Genomic DNA, 16,529 nt, shown 5'->3' with positions numbered 1-16,529 from the left:
TGGTTTGGGCATCGAAGAGGGTGGAGGGGGCAACAGAGTGGCCTGGCGAGTGAGAGTGAGCGTAGAGATTGGACTAGGCGAAGGGCTCGACCAAGGTCCTACAGTTTGCAGCCACTGCCATGGAGAGCTTGTGATGAGTAAGAAAGGGAGGTCAAAGCTTTGAGGAAGAAGCTGAAATTAAAGCTGCTATTGACGGAGCTTTGACCGATTTGCAAAAATTTGGAGAGAGAGAAGATGGGGCGTGAGGGTGTTTACCAAAGAGAAAAAATGAATTTAAAAAAAAATCTAAAATGCGGGCCCTACTAGACACTTGTCGATCTTTGAAGTGAGCGCCTTATTTTTGAGTTGGCCAGTGACGCACACCCAATATTTTCTCAACAAAAGCTGGGTGTGTCATGTTCAAGAAAATGTGATTACGCTTCTCACTCCACTTACTTTGACCATCTGCAGAAAACAAAATGTCGAAGCCGCTTCTTGTCTTCCTTTTCTCCTTCTTGGTTGAGGATGGCCATGTCTCTTCCTCCTCCCTCCTCCCTCCCCCTTCGTTACCTCAAGACGTCATCTTCTTCTTCATCGCCTCCCACGATCTCTTGAAGTTGTTGACCCCATCCTGCGTCCTCTCGGTGGCCCTCCTCCTCCAACCCTTCCCAATCTCAGTCCTCTCTTCTCCGCCGTTCGAGTGCCCCTCTCCCTCCAGATCCGCATCGCACCACCTCTCCTTTGCAGCACCAGTCCAAACACTTGCTTAGCCTCTGGTTCTGTAGGAAAACAGAGCTGCTCCGTACCAGCACCGACGGAGCAGGGTGTTGTCGTGACTCTGTTTTACGACAACCATAACTGAAAGCTCTGAAATCTCTGATGAGATCAACCTCCCGGCTATAGTGTCGGGTGGATATTTGAAGCGCGATTCGGTCTCTCAGCATTCTTCCGACGACACAAGTCCATTTGCGTTGGGAAGCTCCACGGAGTTGGTATGATACACCGCCCGATCTGATCATACCGGTCAACAGGGATGGCAGATTCTGGTTTAGAATCGACAAGGAGAGTACCATTCAGTCGACGGATGTTCGGCTACCCTGCAACGCTAGCTGAGCGGTGCTCGAACTGTATCAGTCTCCTCGTGGAAGCGACGAGCTTTGGTACTCCAACATTCGTCGTGTGATCGAGCATCGGGCTTTTGGGGAAGTTTTCGTGACGATCGATGGCAAGATTGTTGGGTCAGAAGAATCACCAATCATAGTTTTTCCAATTGTGAGCATCTAGTCTTCCATCTTATGGGCAATCCACACTGGCTTGCAAGCGCAAAATCTTGACCTTTGATTGGATGGATCAATCATCGGCAGCTGAAGCGGACTCCATACTGCATAACTACCCTGCTCTTCACTACGAACGGGTGGTGTTGGAGAAAGCCCAAGGGTCATAGAAGGCGAGGGTGAAGAGGAAGACGAAGCTCTCGGGTTGGGTTAAAAGCAGCCGAGGGAATTTCACAGCTCAGGTATCCCAAGAGGTCAGAGTTCCCCGAGATTGAATCGAAGAGAGAGAGAGAGGGGGTGGTGGGTTGTTCGTGAAATCCGAAACTTGTGAGGTAACTTGCAAAAAAAAAAAAAAAACAGCAAAAAGAAAGTAACGCGTCAGACACTGTCGGAATCCGATGATCCGAGTGTGTGTCGAACCGCGGTGAACATGAGCACGAAGGAGAAGCATGTCTAAATTCAGCAGGGCTGGGGGAAGTGAAAGAGGCGGACCAAGCAGCGACTAGAGGCTCCGTGAAAACAGGGCAAGGGAGTCTCCAACAACGTCAATTGGAGCTGAAATTGAGTGGGATGTGTGCGTGGTTCGTTTTGTGTAAACATAATAAGCCTTGGGTCAATGTTGGTACTTATTGCAGATTGAATGGGACAAAAGAATGTTGCACTTTTCTTGGTTTGCAGATTTCCACTTTTAGCATCAACTTTTTAGTATGATGCACGTCACGGGTGCTCTTGCTCTCTGAATGTCGTGAACCAAACTAAGCACAAGAAGGGAACGAACCAGGGAAAAATAATATTAACAAAGGGGAGTAAAAAAGGAGAAACCGTCGCCATCGGGATTCGAACTCGCGCTGGGGAAAACCCATGTATTTTTGCAAAAATAAAAAATAAAAAATAAAAATAAAATTTTAGTTAAGGGCTTTTTCAAAGAATCAGACTAGTGGGTGGGGACTCGCTGGATCCAAATAAAATGTGGAAGCCCAGCGAGGCGGAGACACCAATAGGAATTTGCAATGAGGATTTAAAGAGAAAGCCTCACAATAATAATAGGGGAAAATTCCTTTAATAGCCCGAAGTGCTCTCGATTTCTCAAATAAATGCTTGAAGTGGACATTGTTTTAAATGAGGGTCCGAAGTGCCATTTTTATTTCAAAGAAGGGTATGAGTATGGGTATTTTAGTCATTTTTCCTTTTCTCTTTTTTTCCTTTCTTTTTTTCTTTTTCCCTTTTTATTTCCGTCCTAGCTCACAAGTGGTTGGCCATCGGCGAGGGCGGTGTGAGCCTTGTCCTAGTGAGTTTGAGGGCCGCCCTCAACGGGCCGAGTAGAGGGCGGCCCTTGGTTCACCCAAGTGAGGCCGACGAGGGTGAGATTTGCTTCGACGCCTTCTGCATCGCGACGCTTGCCTTGGTGGCGAGGGCCGCCCTCGGCTCGCCCAAGCGAGGTCAAGGCTAGCCCTTGGCTCACCCAAGCGAGGCCGGTGGGTGCGAGATCCGCTTCGATGCCTTCTGCATCACAACGCTTGCCTTCACGACGAGGGCCGCCATGTTCGAGGCCGTCAAGTAGTGCTAGAGCCTTGACTTGGGGAGCACGAAGTAGATCCGGCTCGGCACGAGCTTGTCCTCGTTGGCTAGGGTTGGGATGAACTCCTCCCAAGGAGTTGCAAATGAAGCCCGAAGAAGAAGAAGACGGGGACGACGCGCTCTCGGATTTGAAATTTTCATGAGGGCTAGAGGCCCTAGCTAATGGCCGGCGGGGTTGCCGGCCCTCGCCAAGGCGTCGATGACCCCGCCGGCCTTCGCCGCCTTAGCCGACCGCCCACTAGTGGTAGGCCGGTGACCACGGGCGGGAGGGGCAGCCCCTCTCAGAGTATGGCTTTTTTTTTTCCTTTTTTTTAATAAAAATATTTAAAATTTAGAAAAAGGAAAAAATAGAGAAAAATGAATAAAAAAATTAAAAAGTGAAATGGCGAAAATACCCTTCAAGCTAGACCTTTTTTTGAAATACTATGGCCACTTCAAGCCCTTAATTGAAACATACTATATCATTTTGGGCCTTTATTTGAAACAAGACTTACTTGAGGCATTTATTTGAGAAAATAAGAGGACTTCAAGTTATTTTTTTGGATTTTTTTCCTAATAATAGGCTGATGAGGAAAGGGATGATGCACATGTTGACCAATGGCCAACAATGGCCGTGACACGTGGGAAGTGGAGATTATTACATGTCATTTGAATTTGGAGCTGTTTACACATAAACAAATTTGGCTACTCCATTTAGCAAAAATTCACTAGGCACGCGCATTATGCATCTCATAACATTGCATTTAGGTGACAAAAACATTTCGGATATACAAAAAAAAAAAAGAAGAAGAAATGAACAATAGTAAAAATGTGTACTTTTGGTAGAGCCATATGGTTTTAGCCAATTCCGCTAGAGGGGAGAGACACACAGATTCTGACACAAAAGAGAAGGAAGCGGAAGAGAGAGGACTCGTCTTTTGTAAGGACAGAGAAAGTACAAAGAAAGAAAGAAAGAAAGAAAGAAAGCAAGAAAGAAAGAAGAAGAAGAAAACAAAAAGGAAGAAGAAGACGATCTCCAGTCTAGTATCGTAGTTGCTGTCGCTCATTTTAGCAGCAGCACCGACCACTACCAGCAGGCGCAAGCACCGCTACCTCGCCTCGCCTCCTCCTCGGTATCTCTCTCTGTCCACCGGCGATTTTCCAACGCGCTACCGGCATAGGTCCCGTGCTAGTGGACGGGCCTCGTGCAATCATGCACAAATGTGAAATGAATCTATCTAAACCCAATAACGTCAGTATCTCAAGTCAATAAGACGCCAGACAAGTCAACGAAATCAAAGGCCTCAGGAAGAGTAGGGACAAGAGAGTTAACTTTCTTGCTGCACATCATACACACGAGATCACCTGTACTGCACGCCCATCTTGATATCGGAGCCCAGCTGTACCAAACTGATCGATCGAGAAGATTTCTAATTTTTAGTTTAACGATGTGAATTGCTATATTCTGATTTGAGTTAAATAACTTATAGAGACGGTTTATGTATAACGTTTATGTATAGAGACGATTTATGTATAACGTTATTTTTTAACTTATAGCCAATTTAGCAAATTCTATCAACATTAGATATTTTCATATAATTAAAAGATTAAATTGAAGTTTAAGTCTATATGTGCTTCATTTCTCTTAGGCAACACTATGCTCATATCAGAGGTCTCAATGCGTACGATCGGCACAAGAAGTTCGTCCATGATTACGGTACGTGGTTCCTTTTCTTGTCTGGAATCTCCCTCTGAATAGAATGGGAGTTCGCTTTGTCTTTGGGTGGCTGTTTTGTTTTAGGTACCGTCATGTCTGCGGAAGTTCTCTGTGTACGAGCCAGTTACAACTTGAGTTTGAGTTTGTGCTGTGATTGGGTTAGCCATAGGTTTTACCCTAGAGTCGCACTACATGAAACGATACACATCATGGCATGAGCTATTTATGTGTGGTTTTCCCGTGGTCCTATATGGATAGGATGATGAAGTCCCCTCCAATTAGAAGGATGGGGGCTACAATCATCCTCATATTCTCGTCTTCATTCCTGATGGAATTGTGACATCTGATAATGATTTTGTTCCTCATTATGCAAGAAGAATTATTGTCCGGGTAAAGATTTTGTTAAGTGGGACTTATTTGTCTGCTGAAGTTGGATGCCAAGAGAGAGTGCAAATATTGAGCTTCTTATTTGCAGGTTCATGGAGAAGATCTCCACACTTATCCTTACATATTAATTCTTAATGGTAGAGTTCATCTTAAGCCGTTTTTTCTACCTATGTTAATTCTTATGGTAATACAGGTGTTCACCATATTCAAGCATGTCAATCATGGAGGTATCCTTGTCGTTTCTCAGTAGGCAAAGCTCAGTGTACCATCTTACTGGTTTTGCAGCTAGTTTCTATGGTAAAGAAAGATCTGTACAAGCCAATTTGCCAGTTAAAACCGATCAAGATACTTCACGAGAAGGCTGCAAGTATTTTTGTCTTGTGTCCCTGTACGTTCTCATAGCATTTGGGGTATGCAATATAGCTATTATGAGCCAGTGGGTGCTAGTCATATTTATTTCGTTTTGGAGTGCTGATGTTATACATTTATCGAGAACTATGACTTAAGAGAAAGGGCATATGATCAAAGTCAAATGCATCACTGTGTGGCATGGCGTTCCATCTTTATAAAGATGCATCCACGGCTCGTGGTTTTTAAATTCCATTTTCCTTGTGTGTGAATCAGAGGGTACATAGAACTTACCTGCCGCTAGCTATTTCTGAGTCTGTGTAACAGTGAGTAGATATACAACTGATCTTCCATTCATGGTTTTGTGTGATAATTTCACGCTCATGTAGGTTAGATTGAATGAAGGGATGGTCTGCACTGCAACCGGTTCTTCCTTTTGGTAGCTTTTAGTAGTTTTCTATGAATCATGAGCTATTGATGGGAGTTCGCTTGGTTTATACGGATGGTCTTTTCATCTATCTTTTACATTTCTTCTCTTGCACTTCACTGTATGCATTTATTAATTTTGTCAAGATTTATTTTAATACTTTGATTAATTGATTGATCTAGGTTTAGATGAATGGAGGCAGACGATATGGATTCGTCTTGGGAGCAAAGATTGGTGAAGCGTTACTATGACAAGCTTTTCAAAGAGTATCCTGTCTAGTTATCATCTGTCACATCCTTACGAGACTATTCCATTCATTTCTAAAGTAAAATCCAGTTTTCTTGCCCATACTCTTTATGCTACTTGGACACTGGTATATTAGATCTCTGTCTTGTGCTTTATATTCTGTTGTTACTGGTCGGTGTCTTTCGAAAATCATGTTGTTGATTATGAATATGGAAGAGGCTTTGAAGACTGATGTCTTCGGCAAGTTCTCTTATGGTCGTAAAACAAGGTTGTCAATGTGAGATTTCTTCCACTCTGAAACTGATAATTACTTTTTCCCTTGTGTGCTTTTTTCATCTTTCATATTTTGAGTTGATCAATACTTATGCTGGTCAGACATTTGCCTCTTCAAATAGTACAAAATTTTGCAACTAGATTTCTATTTGCTTATTCTGCCAGACAGCGCTCCAATTTTGTCAGAACCACAAATGTGCCTAGTTAAAATCTTCTCACTTCTTGTGTTGAAGCTTACATTGGCTCTGGTGAGAATTGTGTGGAGTGGGGTATATCGGGAAATGTAAGGGGAATTGTTTTGTGGGAGCATGTCCATGGGTCAGTGTAGCTTCCGTGGATGAATGTATTTGGCACCCTTTTGCTGTATTAGAAGAGGAAGGATTGATGCTGAATTCTGCTCAGTGGACTTTTCCTTTAGCGGCTTTAAAACTCTTTAATGACAAGGACAATTGATTTAGTGATTTTGAGCCTGTTTGGCGGGCTTATGCTCTTGCTTTTTTGCTTGGGCTATGGCTTGTTGAATGAGGTGTCTGAGGTCAGAAGATGAAGTGAAGTGTGTGGGATGCATGCCCAGAAGCACAGACATGGCCTCTTAAAGTGGACAGGCATGGTAGAAATGGCAGACTCTTCCATAGCCTGGGTTGCTCCGAAAATGGTCATGTCATAGCTCCACATCTGTCCTTGGACAGGAGGATAGAGGGGGTTGGCATCAGGGAGAACTTTTGCTGTCAATTGCTATTCAGGCCATGTATGATCTTCAGTAGTCATGTCATCACTGGTAGATCTATACAAGTTTCTGTTGACCCTTTCATCCTTTCAAAACTTCATGTTCATAGTCTGCCCATTTTTAAGGTCGACTATTTTTTCTGTGCATCATTCTTGACATTATTTTAATTTTCCCACGAGTTCGTAATTCAGTGACGTAGCGTGACTTTGTCTAGGTGGGAAAATCGATAAGGTACTCCGGATTTATGTTCTGCACTTTTATGTTCTTTATACTGCTATTATGTGTTCCTCCCTTAACAGGTTTGTAGGTACTGCATAGCTGATATGACGAAGTACAGAAATGGCAAGGTGAAACCATCCTTACATATTTGTAAAACAATGCTGGGACTTTCAATGATTTTGCAGCTGTGCATGTCCGCTTTGAATACGATTGCCCTTTCTATAAAGCTTGAGTCTGTAAAGGATATGGACAAACGGTTCTTTGGCTTTTTTACCACATTCTCTGTCAAGTTCTCTTTTACTGATGTTTGCCATGGTTGTGTAGGAGTTTATTTTGTTTAACACTGTTTCTTTATGATTGTTTTATCATTTTATTGGATTAAACCTTTTCATCCGTTACCTCCTTGTGGGCACGCAAACATTTCTGATTTCGCATGTAACTTCCTGACAAAGTCGCTATTTCCTGTGAAAGAGGAAAGTCTATTGATGACTTTAGCTGCTTGGAAGTTGATTCAGTAAATATAATTTCTGTTTCAAGCGACGTGATGCTCCAGTTGGCTGGGTATGCACTGACCACCGTTTACTGAAAGTTGCCGAGAGGAAGTTAGGACGTAGGAAAAATGGGGTGCTTGTCAGTATCTTGTTTAAGCAGCTTTAGCCATAACAGAAGCATTTTTCTCTGTATCTTAACCTTTCATTCCCCTTTTTGTTTTCCCCTTTGTCTCCATTCTATTTGACATCCACTTTGTTCTCACTAGATTGGTCTAAGATGGAGGACAGAGAAAGAAGTCATATCTGGGATGTAGTCTTTTCATCTTGATGAGTGTAGTACAACCTTAAATCTCTCTAAGATCATGATTAGTGCTTGCATTTTACTAAATTTTTTAACTTAAATTGGCTGTCCAGCACACAATACTTTTAGCTTATATCGTTGTTAATCTGGAGGGATTTATCATGTTGACATATGATACGTGTGAAGTGCCACTTTGTATATCGCAATGACATATACATATGCCTTATGTCGACTAGGTAAACTTGGAGAGTAGGTTTCTTAAAAGTATATTTAGACCCTCTTATGGAAATTATGTTATACGGTTGTAGAAGTCCAGCATGGCAATTTTAGGAAAGTAACATGACAATATTTTGTGAGTTTGGTGGATGTCTTTGTAATTGATCTTTCATATAGGAAACTTTTTCGTTCTTGTTCTATCTTATATTTTGCTGTCATTATCATAGATTATGAAGGGTCCAATAATGGCATGCTCAAGAATGTTTTGATGAAGTTTCCCTTTCATGCTTCTCGCTTCTTTTTGTTTATTTTGTTCACATGAAAAGGGTCATTGCATCCATACAAAGAGAGTTTGCATCAAAACAACGTTTGATGAGAAAATGCCGAATTCACCTCCCACTGGGCCCAAAGTTAATAGTGCCATGTTTTGTTATTGTTGTTTGCTAGTAACGATATCATATGTAGTTAGAAAGTAGACTCTTGACATCCTCTTCTGCCAGCGCAGTTAATATGCGGTAATGTTGTGACTGGACAGATGGCCTTGCATGCTACGAGGCAAGTATTTTTTGCTGGTTTTCCAGATTGATCTTGGTGCTAACCTCCTCCTCGATGATTTTTTTAGGAGAAGAGTGGGAAAGGGAAGAAATAAGGAGTTTGATCTTGAATATGGGTGGACTAATTCTGAAGATTGGAGAAAATATGACATGATGAAAGGCTTATAGGAGGAACCAAGGTTAATGCATGCAGTAATAACATGTGTAGATAGAAATATACTTCCATTGTTGAATGGATACATGAGGATGCCATAAAGAGGGTAAATGAGAAGTAGATTTGCTATGTTTTATTCTTATCTTTACTTTTAATCTACAGAGATCTCCTATTCGACCTTAATTTTCCTTCAATCCATTTTCTCTTCTCTTCTAAACAATGAATATTGCACTATAGAAACATTGTTTTTAATCCCAGCCTTTGTTATGCATCCTCTTTCCAAACTGAAGCGAAACAAACAAGCATCCGTTGTTTCCTCCTATCATTGCATGTCTAGGTTTGATGCACGTGATGCCATTGGCATCCCAGCCATAACATGCATGCAGTTTTTCATACATTTTTAGGCTGATGACCATAGATTGAACTTATTGAATTGTGCAAGTTACTAAATGTCAGACCATTCTTAGCGATCAGCTTTAGGAACTTGTCTTGATTGTTCAGTCATTTCTTTGGCCTTTTGATTTCTCCAGTTTTTGGGAAGTTACAGCTTCACTCTGTCAAGAGGATGCAGACCGAGAACTCATTCTCCTCTCTTTTTTACCTTTCCAACTTTCTGACATCAGAATTTTGCTCATGATATTAGAATTTTGACCTTGCTATGTTGGTCAACTTGTGGCGGAGTCTCTTATAGTCAGATCTTTTGATGTTACATGGCAGGTAAACTTTTCTCATTTTGAAGCAGGGGAAAACAAACAAACCTTGGTAAAATTGGTAACTTGGGAGAGGTCAGTGGAAATCACTGTCTATCTCCTGAACATTCTTAAGTTTTACCTAATTCACAAATTGCTATGTTAATGTTATGTAAAATGTTATTTGATGATGGCTGCAATGAATGTCAGTGCTTGCTTTTGCACCTCATTGTCTATCTAAATTTTTACTATTGGGAGAGTTAATTGGACTGTTCATTCTTGGAAGCCATTACCTGAAATGTGAGTGTGGTCTTTGTGCATTTGCTGCTATTGCGACTGCAAAATCATGCCTTGCCAACGCTGTTCTTCCTTCACCTTGTTGTGAGTCTGGATGTGGCGAAAAACTTCTATTAGAATATTCCTTTATATGTATTCACTTGCAATACATGCTTTTGTTGTTGATGATAATAGATGTGCACATAAGCTTCATTACAAGAAGGAGAAAAGAGAGAGTTAATGGACAGGAAAGAGAAGGAGAAATTGGTGAAGCTGGCAATGGTGAAAGCCAAAAAAGAGGGCCAAGCTTTGCTATAGTGAGCCTATTGATGTTATACCCTTATAGATTAGACAGAGCCTAATAGAATCATATGTTGCCTTTCAGGGATGAATCTGGGATTGATGATGATACAGACTGTGGATATGAAGAGAGAGAAGCGAGCAGGAGGAAAGGTTTTCCCTTTCCATGCTTTTGTTGTTGATGATAATAGATGTGCGGATAAGCTTCATTACAAGAAGAGAAAGGACAGGAAAGAGAAGGGGAAATTGGTGAAGCTGGCAAATTGTGAAAGCAAAAGAAAGAGGTCCAAGCTTTGCTATAGTGAGCTGATTGATGTTATACCCGTATAGCTTTGCTTAGAGCACAATAGAATCATATGTTGCCTTTCAGGGATCAATCTGGGATACAACCAAAAAAATAAAATAAAAATAAAAATCCAACTTAATGCTGAATGTGTATCACAGGCCATGTATGTTACTCCTTTTTATATAATCTCTCCCTGTTCATTGAAAATGGAGGTGACTTTGCAAAGAGTGCTCTGCTGATTGCAGTCTACAGGCTGGCCACTGATTATTATGTTTGAGTTTGTTAAACTCAATTGCTGTACTACCTGTTAGGCCCTGACTACCCAAGGAAGTGATGCTTTGCATTTTCCTTAACTTTAGCCCCCCAGTATGTCTATGGAGCCGGACAACTTCATGTTTGAGATCCACATGCTATAGAGTTGTGCCTATTCTGTAATTGGTGCACTCATCGTACCCATGCTTTCATATTCTGTTTTCGCTCCTCCCTTTTGTTTTGTTTTGTTTTGTTTTTTTTGGGTGCAGGGGAAAAGGCTTCAAGTTGGAGGGGCAAGCATAAAGATGATGATGATGAGAATTTTAATGAGTTTCTCCAGGGAATGTTTCCATGATATGTCCTCAAGGAATCGGATGGTTAACATTGGCATAATGGAGCGTCCGATGGCATGGTTTACCTGTGCTGTTATAATTGTATGCACTTCAAACTAGGGGTGAACGGTTCCACCCGAAACCCGTAACCTACCCGTCGGAACAGGTTCCTTTTTTTTTTTGAATCTAGAACCTACCCGTCACACCTTGGAACCCGGAACCTACCCCGTCACAGGTTCTAGGGTCGGTTCCAAGGTACCCGAGAACTTATCAATTTCTTTTATTTTTTCATTTTTAGTTAAGTAAAATGAGAGTGAATGCTACAATATCTAAGAGAAAATAGAGGTGAGTAATTTTCGGCTCTGTACAAGTTACATTTAGAACCCGAAACCAATCCATTGGAACACGTTTATCATTTTTTGGAACCCGAAACCTAAAAAATTGTTTGGCTTCAAATTATACACTCATCATCGGATGCCAAAGAATATTGTATGATTGTGCAAAAATATATACCAAGAAAAATATAAAAATTTATTTCAGAATTTAGGGTCCAGGTTCCGGGTTTCGGGTTTTAGGTAGTGGAACCTAGAACCTACCCGTTGAAACATGTTCCTCAATTTTTGGAACCTGGAACCTACCCCGCATACCTTGGAACCCGGAACCGGAGCGGATCCTACAGGTTTCGATTTCAGGTTCTCGATTCTACCCCGAAACCATGCTCACCCCTACTTCAAACCATCCTTTCTTTCAACCGAGTGAAGCAAAATGGTCGCGTGATGAATGTGCTGTTCCAGCAACATAATGACGGACTACACAAAACTAAGAGATGGTATTCCATGAAATTTCTGGAGATTCGAGCCATGAAATTTCTCAATTCTGACACATGACACTGCTGAGATCAGTGGAGGGAAGCTTGTAACCGATGGTGGGCTTGGACTCAATAGTTGACTGAGTGGCCTATTAATCCAAATTGACCTTAAGCCTGTAATGAAGCGTAGATAAATATTGACATTTCAAGTATCTTTTTTACTCATTTTGTTTGGTCAAAAAGAGAGTTGTTTACATGTTTGAAAAGATAATTTTTTACGTAAGAAAATAAATGCATCACGGAGCTAAATGGCTCTGGCAAATTCAACATTCTTGACTCCATCTGTCTCGTGCTGGGTATCACAAATTTGCAGCAAGTTAGGGCTGCGAATCTGCGGGAGCTCGTCTAATGAGGAAGGCCAAGCTAGAATTACTAAAACCATTTCCATTGTGTTCGATAATTTGGATCGGAGTCAAAGCCCGCTTGGGATTTGAATTTAGATCTCATAATCTGAACAAGATAGCGGCGAGCAGACTCATTTTATCACAATGAAAATTTTATAAAAATGTACTTCACTCATGGTCAACCTAATAATTAAAAAGGCATTATTTATTAGTTGTGGAATGAAACCATAAAGGTATTATATAACCCAATTACCTTTGTCTCATAATACAAAAAGGACTCCAAACTTTAGTGCAATGAATTGGTCTTTGGCAACCCTGAGAGCATGAATCCGCACAAGCTTTAACTATCTTCAAGTCTACTTTCAACTTTCTTGATGTCTACATGAGTTCAAGTATGGAACAAGAAATTTAAAAAAATCATTTATGCCAAGATTGAAATTGATTTTTTTTAACAAGACCATATATCAATGTACAGGGAAATGAAATGATTTAGTATGCAACCATCCTCTCAGAATAAAATCATAACAATGAAACATTGATAAAGAAACAAGATTATACAATGACTTTGCTTGTTTTATGAATATGATAAGAAGCTATGTTCTATCTTCGATCTCGATATGAAGATTATTACCTGGATGGTAGTCAAGGCAAGTAGACAAGAAACAACCGACATCACAGTGTTCTAATGCAGCAGACGTAATGCAACCATCCTCCGGAGCAACGCTTGATGCATTGCGCACTGCATAAAAATGGATTGGGGTCAAATAAACAGAACAATGCACACTTCAATGCACACTCCCTAGATACGTTTGCATGGGCACTGATGGGCGACCACAATATGAGAGCTGCCACCAACATCATCAGCCCCATTCTCTTGGATGCTGTTACCTCCATGGCTATTCGCACCCAATTTGTTCTTAGCCTCTGTCTCTCTGAATGAGTGTTGACAGCTTTGTGACCTAGCGAAGTGATGCGTTGAGATGAACCAGTGGAGCACCTTTATATACTCAGAGAGTCATTCCAGTTGTTGAATGAGTTGACGACTACAAAGGTACGAAGAGGATTAAGATTATCATTTTCATTCAATGAGGATCGGTTAACATGTCATCTAATCGAATATATGGGAATTTCTTTTTCTTACCAAATTTCATGGTCCAATAGAAAGGTGACAATAAGTTGCCATCTATTGTGAAATTTTCTTCTAAAATGCCGGTGATCCATTAATTGCCGGTGATCCCCGTAAGTCCGTTGACCAGTTAGGAAATTTCCGTATGAGTTGTGCATATATCAGAATTAAGGTTTGAATCTTTATTACCTTTGTTTCCTAGTTTGGGTTACGGTGAATGTTTGAATTATATGGGCTTGTATCGAATGTTACTAATCCCGTAAATTTTCACATCATGAAAAAAATCCAAAAATTGCATTGCATGATGGGATAAATTATTCGTTTCATCTTTAGAATTGCATAACTAGGAGTCATGAAGTTAATTAGGAAATTACCTGATTTATAAATTACGATATAATATAAATAGGTAAATTGGTTAACTACATATTTTAAGTAATTAAAGTAGCTTTTATCCATTACCAAAATCCTTGGGTGGAAAACTCCGGATATCCATTTTTAAAGTCCAAGGTAAGTGGCTGCAGGGACGTATTCTATCTTTGCAATAACATTTTCATTACATTTCTTTTCATTTTAAAATGGCTGTGGCTCATTGAGATCCATATTCCTGACAAACAGATTTTGTTTCAATAACTGCATTGCATAGTCAAAATTTAGGTATTATTTGTCTTTGATTGAAACCGCTGTGAGCTAACGTGGCCGGCCCTATTTTTTTTCCTCTCCTCTCCTTTTTCTCTTTTCTTCATACACTTTCTTCTTCAACTTCCATGAAAGGGAGGGCTTGAGCTAGATCTCTCCCTCCCCTCTCCTTTTCTTAGGCTGCTTTGATTTTCTATTTCCTTTTCTTACTTTGCTCCCGTTTGGGAACTTTTTTCTTTTGATTTAGTCTAAATCTAGAAGCTTTTCTATCAAATTTTTTTGGGGAGATTTCTATCCGATCTATTTTAGATTTGGGATTTTCTACGTGTATGTTTTCGAGGTTTCTCTTTTCTCGGATTTCGTTGGTGAACATGTCCAGTTTTGAAGGAAATCAGAAGAGTTTCATGTAGGTTTCGCCCTCATAAGTGTCAAATCTGCTTGTTCAACCTTTTTACTCTATTCGATGATGGTATTTGGGACGCCAAACCTAGGCGCATCGTCGAAAGGTGAAGCCGTAGCAACAGATGAAGTTCTTGGTGTGTGCTCACTACTGAAGATGGATTTGGTGATTGGCCGCCGATTATGGTGTGGAGAAGTCATAGAGATGCTATTTGAGCGTGTGACCCATAACTTTATTATGGTAATTTCTCTTGTTATGTAGAGCCCGATTGTCTTAGATTTGTTTTGGCTTGCAGTTGAACTGCGATGTTTCTCTTGTATCTCGAGGAAGTGAATGAAATGTTATTTTGACAAAAAGAAAAGAAAAGAAAACTCTGTGAGCTTCCCTTTAAAGAGGGGGCAATTATTAACATGTAAATTTTGGACCTGGCTCTTAGATTTCGGCGACCCATATACTTAATCATTGCATAGACATTGAGGCGGTGATTTTTTTACTTCAATGGGTCAAGCTGAGAGAGATAAAACAGGGAGATACTTCATCATAGGAAAAAGGGACATTACATGTTCGAAAAGAGAGTTTTTTAAGTAGGAAAAGAAGTGCACCGGGCTAAACGGCTTTGGCAAATCCAACATTCTTGACTCCATCAGCCTCGTGCTGGGCATCACCAATTGCAGCAAGTTAGGGCCGCGAATCTGCAGGAGCTCGTCTATGAGCAAGGCCAAGCTAGAATTACTAAAACCATGGTTTCCATTGTGTTCGATAATTTGGATCGGAGTCTAAGCCCGCTTGGATTTTGTATTTAGATCTCATGATTTAAATTCGATAGTAGAGAGCAGAACTCATTTTGTCACAACCAAACTTTCATAGAAATGTACTTCACTCATTGTCAAGCTAATTACTTTTTTTGGTAAAAAATCAAGCTAATAATTTTTTTTTTTGTAAAAAATCAATCTAGTAATTAAAAAGGCACCGTTTATTATTTGTGGAATGAATAATGGACAAAGGTATTACATAACTCAATTGCCTTCGTCTCATATAAAGAAGGAACATTTCCAAACTTTAGTGCAATGACTTGGTCTTTTGGCAACCCTGAGAGCATGAATCCGCACAAGCTTCAACCTTCTTCAAGTCCACTTCAACATTCTTCGTGTCTACATGAGTTCAAGTATGAAAAAAAAAATTGAAAAAAGACACTTATAAGAAATTGATTTTTTTTTTTGGAAAAACCATATATCGACATCTAGGGAAATCAAATGATTTAATATGTCTCCATACTCTCAGAATAGAAAACAATGAAACACTGATAAAGAAACAAAATTTTACAATGAATCTGATAAGAAGCTATGCTCTATCTTTGATCTCGATGCGAAAATTATTACCTAGATGGCAGTCCAGGCAAGTAGACAAGAAACAATCAACATCACACTTCTCTGATGCTGCAGATGTAAGGGACCCTCCGGTGCAACGCTTGATGCATTGCGCACTGCATAAAAATGGGTTTGGGTCAAATAAACAGGACAATGCACACTTCGCTGCACACGCCTTAGATACCGCCGCATTGGCACCCATGGATGACCACAATATGAGAGTTGCCACGAACACCATCGACCCCATTCTTTTTGATGCTGTTAACTCCATGGTTCACACTCGATCTGTCCTTTGTCCCTCTCTATATCTCTCTCTCTTTCTCAATGAGTCTCGATAGCTTTGTGATCCAGTGAAGTGATGTGGTGAGTTGAACCAATGGAGCACCTTTATATAGAGATTCATTCAAGTTGATGACTAGAAAGGTACGAAGAGGATAAGGACTATCCTTTTCATTCAATGAGGATTTGTTGACCTGTCATCTGATTGAATATATGGGTATTTATTTTCTTACCAAATTTCATGGTCCAGTAGAAAGGTGACAATAGGTTGCCATCTATTATGAAATTTTCTTCTAAAATGCCGGTGATTCGTTAATTTCTGGTGATCCCCGCAAGTTCATCTACCAGCTAGGAAATTTCACGAACGAGTTGTGCATATATCAGACTTAAGGTTGGATTGATTACGTTTGTTTCCTAATTTGGGTTAAGGTGAATATTTGAATTATATTGGCTTGTATCGAATGTTTCTAATCTCGTAAATTGCATTGCATGATAGGATAAGTT

General features: G+C 40.4%; 1 pseudogene; it reads left to right on the top strand.

The window, feature by feature from the left end:
• Positions 1–4,439: 4,439 nt before the first annotated feature.
• Positions 4,440–11,078, top strand: LOC115729067 (annotated as a pseudogene).
• The last annotated feature ends 5,451 nt before the right edge of the window (positions 11,079–16,529 follow it).

This window comes from Rhodamnia argentea, chromosome 11, assembly GCF_020921035.1.
Source record: "Rhodamnia argentea isolate NSW1041297 chromosome 11, ASM2092103v1, whole genome shotgun sequence".
In the NCBI taxonomy this organism is placed as follows: Eukaryota; Viridiplantae; Streptophyta; class Magnoliopsida; order Myrtales; family Myrtaceae; genus Rhodamnia; species Rhodamnia argentea.
Note: the sequence above shows the minus strand (reverse complement) of the source record. Positions and strands in the feature narration are given on the sequence as shown.